Source organism: Lepeophtheirus salmonis, chromosome 12, assembly GCF_016086655.4.
Source record: "Lepeophtheirus salmonis chromosome 12, UVic_Lsal_1.4, whole genome shotgun sequence".
Classification (NCBI taxonomy): domain Eukaryota; kingdom Metazoa; phylum Arthropoda; class Copepoda; order Siphonostomatoida; family Caligidae; genus Lepeophtheirus; species Lepeophtheirus salmonis.
Genome location: NC_052142.2, coordinates 10230115 through 10237292, shown reverse-complemented (window position 1 = coordinate 10237292; position 7178 = coordinate 10230115). Strand labels below are relative to the sequence as shown.

Sequence of the window (7178 nt, the reverse complement as noted above, 5' to 3'; positions counted from 1 at the left end):
TCCCTTATTGAAGAAAGAAATAATAATAAAATACTACCTGTAGAGGACAAAAATAAGTAAATTTTCCCAAATACAGTTTTCAGCTACTGATCAAGTTAGACCCTGTTGCGCTACTTGGTTCAATGCTTTATTATAACCTATTAAATAATGAAAAAAAAAAAAAAAAATAGGAAGAGGCACACTGAACAACCGTTTTTCCTCTTTTTATTTCTAAACCTACTTTTTTTTCTTACAAAAATGTCAACTTTACTTATGATATATGCAAGCTTGTACATTGAACGGAAAAACGAAGAGCAATCACTCTTTCTGTTCATTTTTTGAACGAATAAATGACGAACCGGGAAAAATATGAAACAGTGTTCATTTTCTTATTTTCCATAAGATGTAACTTTTTGATTATTTTTTCCGAAGATTACTACATCTTTTTTTCATGATTATGGGTATAATTATAATTATTATCTTTGATGGTGGCTAAAATATACTTTATTTAGTCTATTGTTTTCTTAATTGCTTTACTTTAATTTTACCATTCACTTGAAAATAAGTCTTCTCGAGATAGCCTTTAAAATCAGAAATATGTTTTTTAAGGCTTAATGGACGTCAATGCTTTTATTTATCTAGTATCTTGTAACGTTTTTATCCAATCCGTCCATCCGACGTACATAAATTTTAACATGACATTAGCACCTTCAATCTTCATTACTGCGCAATATGAAAGTACTTTGACTTAATTTTAAAATCTCCTTATTTAAATATGTATCATTAATTGTCTGGAAAGTGCGGGATGATATTCATACACTCGAATTTGATTTGATTTGAAAATTTTTAAAAATATCAACTTTTGCACAATACTGTATTCTGTAATTCCTGAAAATTTAATTTAATTCTCTTGAGGTTTAAGAAAGTTGTGTTGTTTTATTGAGATATTATATTTTATTAAATCACAGATTTTGTTGTAGGAAATTCGAGTATACGAAAAATATTTTCCCACGCTCTCCAGAAAATAAATGAGAATTATTTAAAAAAAAAGAAGTTACGAATTAAGACAAAGTACTTTCATATAGCGTAGTAATAAAGATTGAATGTGCTTTAGTCAGGTTAAAATATATGTACTTCGGATGGACAGATTGGATAAAAACTTTAGAAGATTCTAGATAAATAAATGTTTTTAATTCAATTATAATTATTATTTGATCAATTCCTTCCATTTGTAATTTTGAGGGCTATATAGAGATCACTTATTTTCCAGCAAAAGGTGCAATTAAACGAAGCAATGGAATGAAAATAATTTAGGGTGTGGGAAATATTGACAATTTATCTACGTTAAATATAAGAGACATGAATTTGATTTCCCAGATTTAAGTAATAAAAATCCAGTATTTCTATGGGGCTCCGTAAAACACTTCTATACTTCTGTGAATTCTCTTTCAAGTTTTTTTCTATCCATAAATCGGCATTTTGTAACAAAACATACTTTATTCTTTATTTTTGGGAAAGGTATTATATATAATTTATACTCAATAATAGATGTTTAATGTGAACTCCAATCTAAGGTAATTAATTTACTGATACTCCAAAACATTTCGAAATCAAACCTTCATATATTTGCGAAGTTTCCCTCCAATAATTATTTACTAAACTTAGAGAGAGACATATGTTTTTAAGGCCCCGTAGCATGATGTGATAGTGATTAATGGGACTAGCAAGCTGTGGACGATTTATTATTGAAATATTGAATTTAAATCATTTGTGTTTAACTATAATTCGTAGTTGCGAATCTTTAAGTACATCATTCTAGTCAATTTTGTAGCTTCTATCTTAGAGTTAGTTTGATTTTCGTTACTCATTTGTGGGCCTCAGGCAAAGCCAATTGAAAAATCAAAGAAATGCAAATGGATTACGTATGACGCTTCTCCTTAGTCCTACTTCTTGTATATAAACTTCATTTATATGGTATTGTGATCAACCATGCAATTTAACAGGGCCAATCCGACTCAATTTGGCGCCTGATGCCAAATTTTAGCCAAAAATATGTATATTCAATATTATACTGTTACACAAAGCTGAATATATTAATTGCCTTTTACATTTGCTGGCATATTGTGATGCGCTGCCACAAATAACTGAACTTTTGGAAGACACTGATAAGAAAATTTGAGCTAATATTAATATTTCTCCTATAAATATTCTGTCGTAGGGATTGTAGGATTTCAGTATTTTTATATTAATAATACAATTTTTCTCCTGTTATGATTCCTCCACGACTCTTATTACTCTGAGACATCTTTAGTATTTAATGGATGTGTCTTTATCCTCGTGGCGACGAGCTTGATTGAATCAAATCCACGTGACCACCTTCCTGTGGGATATTTAGGAAGTCATCGGTGGCAACCTGGAGAATCTTACACCATCTTCTTAAAGTAAATGCATGCAATTATCTATCCCTTGCTTAGGTCTTCGTGGAGGACGAAGTTGACCTATTGTCCATAACAAAAAATGAAGTTTCTGTAAGCTCAGGTACCAAATTTGAAAGTGGGGATACTCTCCATAATAATTTTGTGACGGTCCATTAATAGATGCTGGTACACTGCAACAAAATGCCATGTTTTCTTCAATGGGCGAGCGGATTGCTTGTGATTACCTGTTAATGTGAAAAAGATTCATGCCAAAGTTTGTCCTGTTTTCTCTGCTGGACGAGCATATGCTAGAGGATAACTACACAAAGGTATATTGTCAAAGTTATCATTCAGTGGCGTACTCACAATTTATGATTGTTCCAGCTAGTATGCAGTCAGTCAGTTATATTTTTCTATATTTATCCAGGGAATACAACACTACATGGAATCCGCTCCTATTTAATACATCAACCTACTTCAGGATTTAAAATATTCCTTTACTTTTCTTCTTTTTTTCTTTCTGTTGAAGGTACTACCCTTTTTATAGACTAACAAAAATTATTATCAAGAAAACTTATTCGCATAATAAAGAAAACTACTATATGAAAACTTAAAATCGACTCAATACCGTATATTATTGAAAACCGAATTTTTTGGTGTGGGGAAAAATATCAGTGAGAACAATATGATAAATATTATATTTTTATAATAAACACGAGGCTGTTCGATTTATGTGAACATGAGTCCATTAAACTACAAATAAAGGCGAAGGAAGGATTTAGTTCAATTTTTCTCATTTGAAGTGTTGTTCATCTTATCGTTTGTGATCTATTTAGTGCCAAAGTTTGGTAAATTTATCCAGTGATGCTTACGTTTTGTTTCCCAGCCTATTGAACAGGTTAATTTGCTTTAAAAATAGTGAGGAACAATGTTCCTTCGATTTCCCAACCCAAACTCTCCCTCCATCTATTTCCAAAGGACGAGGAATTGACAAATACATGTATTCGAGTTATACCAAGAGTGGATTTTGCTCCCTCAAGGCATTCTCGTGTCTGTAGTACACATTTTCCACGAGTTATGCTTCCGTAAGGATCGAAAGGACTCCAACTCTACAAGAACTAAAAAATCAACATCTTTTAAAATTCCAAGGCTCAAAGTGGATGCAGTGCCAATAATATCTTCTTCTCAGAGATCAACCTCATTAGCCACTTTTCAAAAAAGGTAGATGTTCAAAACATACATATAATTTATAACCTAACACTCATGATTTCATTTAAATATGATTTTAATATTTTGTATTGTATTTCCAGAGCTGAGAAAGAAAGCAAAATGATAAATAAAAGGATGTCTGAGGAGGATATAATCCAAAATTTCAGATAAATCAAAAAATATCTCCATAATTTATGCTTGCCTCAGAATATTCACGAGTCGTTCAACGAGAATTGTGCCATATTTTTTGCGATTTCCACCGTCGGCGTGATAATTAAAGTCCTCCACAGTCTTCCTATTTCAAGAAACTATACAAAGATTCTCTGATGTCAGCAATATCCTTGCTTTCCTGAAGAACAAATCTTGCATATCTCACCAGTCAAACATATAAATGACAAAGGAACTATTGGAGTCTATCACTAAAGAGGAAGGATCGGAGTATAACGACCACATAAGCGTCATTATTGAACGATTCCAGCTACAATTAAGTCCACTAAAGGGACGCTGATATTTGTCACAACTTCTAGGAATAGCTTCTTTGTAGCAAAACAAAAGCCCTGCGCTCAACAATCAACTCTGTCAGTCAGGAGTGATAATTTTGTGTTTTATCAAAATATTTAAAGACACTTTCTAGTGCCTTCAATATTGATAGTGGAATTAACGTTTCGACTTGTGAATACATCCAAAGAAGAATAACAAATTTGCTACATAAAGATAAGATCGTGTCAATTATAATAGACGAAGTTTATTCTACTGAAAGGGTAGAATTCGTTGCAGGGAAAATTTATGGTTGTCAAAATAGTTGATCATTTTCAAAAACATTATTATACTTAATTTTCAAGAGTCTTGGTCGATAATATGATATGGTCGCCATGATCCCTATCACCAAAATCAGCTTCACAATTATTATGGACTATTTCATGGAAGTTTTAAAACTTATTAGAGAAATAGGATTTGAAACAGTTGCTGTCATTGTGGACTCTCATCCAGCAAACATAAAATTTTGCTGTTAGGAGCATGGAAAAGACACTTCATCTTCATTCATCTGGAATCCATACTCTGGAGCTGAACAAAAAATATTTCTGATGTTCAATCCAGTTCACAATTTCAAAAAATTGTACAAAACAGGAGGAAGAATATCAGCCCTTTAGAGAAACTGCAAAAGTCTTCAAGATATTAAAAGAGGTTCTGGGATTGTGTCAATATTGTTTGACTTCTTTTCATGTATCCAAAAATGATTCTTCTTTAAAGCCCATTTTCAGTAAAGGACAGAGAATAAATAGGCTTTTAATTTCATTTGCTGAATAGCTTAAGAAATGATAAATCAATTGTAAGGCTACTGGTTTAAAGGGATTGAGCTCGAAAACCTTTTATGCAGCTCATAAGACATCATTGAGCCTGGCTGAATAACTTTTGAATGCAGGAAAAGCTGAATTTCTTCTACTTCAAAAATTCAATATTGATCCTATACAAAATTGATTTGGGTGGTATCGGTAACTTGGAGGGGGCAATTAACGTCTTAGCTGCCAACAGTTCCAGGAAACTGAAAAAAAAGATTGATCTCTCTCTGCTTCTTCGGATGGTAATTATAACTATATCCAAGATGAAAGAAATTTTCTCGTTGGAAAGTAATTAAAAATTGAGGAAAGAGATGACGATGATAAAAAATTAATAACTTCAATTCAGTCAGATTGTTTTTTGGCCTTAAATCTACCATAAAGCAGTTTTGGTATCGCTTATTATCTCAGTGGATATGCAACTCGTGCCATATAGAAGAAAAAATATCTCCTCTTTCAACAATTTTTATCTTCTCCGGGAACATCAAGTTTGAAATATCCGATTCCTATGCAGAAGATCACTTTTTAAATAAAATCGATGGATGTGGCCTTAACAATCCAATTGATGTTATATATTTATTATGTGCACATATTTATCAATTACTCGATTACAACTTTAATAATGAAGAAATATTTAGTTCTTTAATTGGTATGAATCATCCGAGATGAGTTTTGGTGAGGACTGATAAAGAACTATTTCTTTCTTCTGAATTGACTTGGTTTTGTGATTTATGTGACCAATGACATTCTTTGAGTCCAAATTTTATTAATATATTGACCATTTTTTTCAATATGTTTTCCAAAAACTTTGCCTCTTATTCCAATAGTAAAATTTATTGAAACAGAAATAATTTATCTAAAATATGCAGTACTTCAAAAAAGATTAAATAACTTAATTCTAACTAATGATTTAATTATAGATATTAAATAAATTATTTTGAAAATTTATGTAAGTTGTATTGTATCTCATTAAACAGAACAAAGAACCAAAATCAAATAATGGTCGGATTCTTCTTTTGTTTCATTCCCTTTTTCTCAATTTTCTTCCTGTAGTATGTCAAGAAAAGGGAAGAAAAATATAGCAGCGGATTTCATGTAATATAGTATTCGCTGATTTATCAATAAATATTTGGGTGTGCCTGTAACAACCTGGGTAGTGTGATTTTAGTATTGTACTTATAAATAATATCATGTTTCGCGATATTATAACTCTTCCTCGACTTTTTTTCTACGTCACTGGTAAATCCTTCTTATCAAATGGCTTAGTATGTATTGGCGTCACAATGCAACAGTTTGACTTTTCTCTGCAACTATTTTATTTGTTAAAATTCTGGGTTTTTTCTTATTCTGAAGAAGTTACAGGGTAGCTAAATCAAAGGAAATACAACTAAAAAATTAGGGATGTTAACAATCCCTCTGATGAATCTCCAGTTTGAACCAAATCTCTTTTATCAGTCTTATTTCTTCCTCCCAAGATAATTGATTATTTCGTTAAAAATATTTATGTAAATGAGGTCTTTGTTTTGTACTTAATTTATGTTTCTCGTTAATGCCGGCAATCTCTTTTTATTCTTAAAAAGTTTTTGTATGCATATAGCCTCAAAACTAATTCTAGGGATTGTAATCCATATCTCCCATGGACCTTGGAACTTTCAACTTGTTAATATTAAGCATGGGTAAAAATGTGTTTACTTCAGATATTATTTTCATTAAACTTTTTCGGAAATTTTCCAATCCATAGTAATCCGTCAAAATTATTTAAAATTTAGGTAGAAGTTCCACCCACAGACCTTCCCCAATTATATTATCTTACAGGATTTTACTTTTTTTAAGTACTCTACAGCTTCTTAAGTCTGGAGACGATATAAGAAAGGTCTGATTCACTCTTATTGAAGATTTATTATACATTGAAGAATCCGATGTAGTGTTCGAAGAACAAAACTTAACAAACTTAGGGGCGAAAATACTTTGGCTCAGCATACAATTTTTTCCTGGTTTGTGAAGGAAGATTCCTCTCATCTCTCCCCAAACAAAAGGAATATCAGTCAATCGTACAGAGCCTACAAAGAGAAGGCAAAGATATTCTAGCATTTTTATAGAAAGATGTTTTAGTACACGAGGGGAAATTCCATCCGGACCCGTTATTTTAAAGCTATGAAACGAGAGCGCAGACGTTTCTAGCTTTTCCAACGTGATAATACCATCTAAACTATTACTCTCTTCAAGCAAACTAACT

The 7178-nt window shown here is 31.6% G+C and overlaps 1 long non-coding RNA gene across 1 annotated transcript; it reads left to right on the top strand.

Moving 5' to 3' along the window:
* The first annotated feature begins 2861 nt into the window (after positions 1–2861).
* LOC121126988 (uncharacterized) lies at positions 2862–5890 on the top strand. Its single transcript, XR_005867402.2, has 2 exons — positions 2862–3617; positions 3707–5890. It is a non-coding gene; the product is annotated as an uncharacterized lncRNA (long non-coding RNA).
* The last annotated feature ends 1288 nt before the right edge of the window (positions 5891–7178 follow it).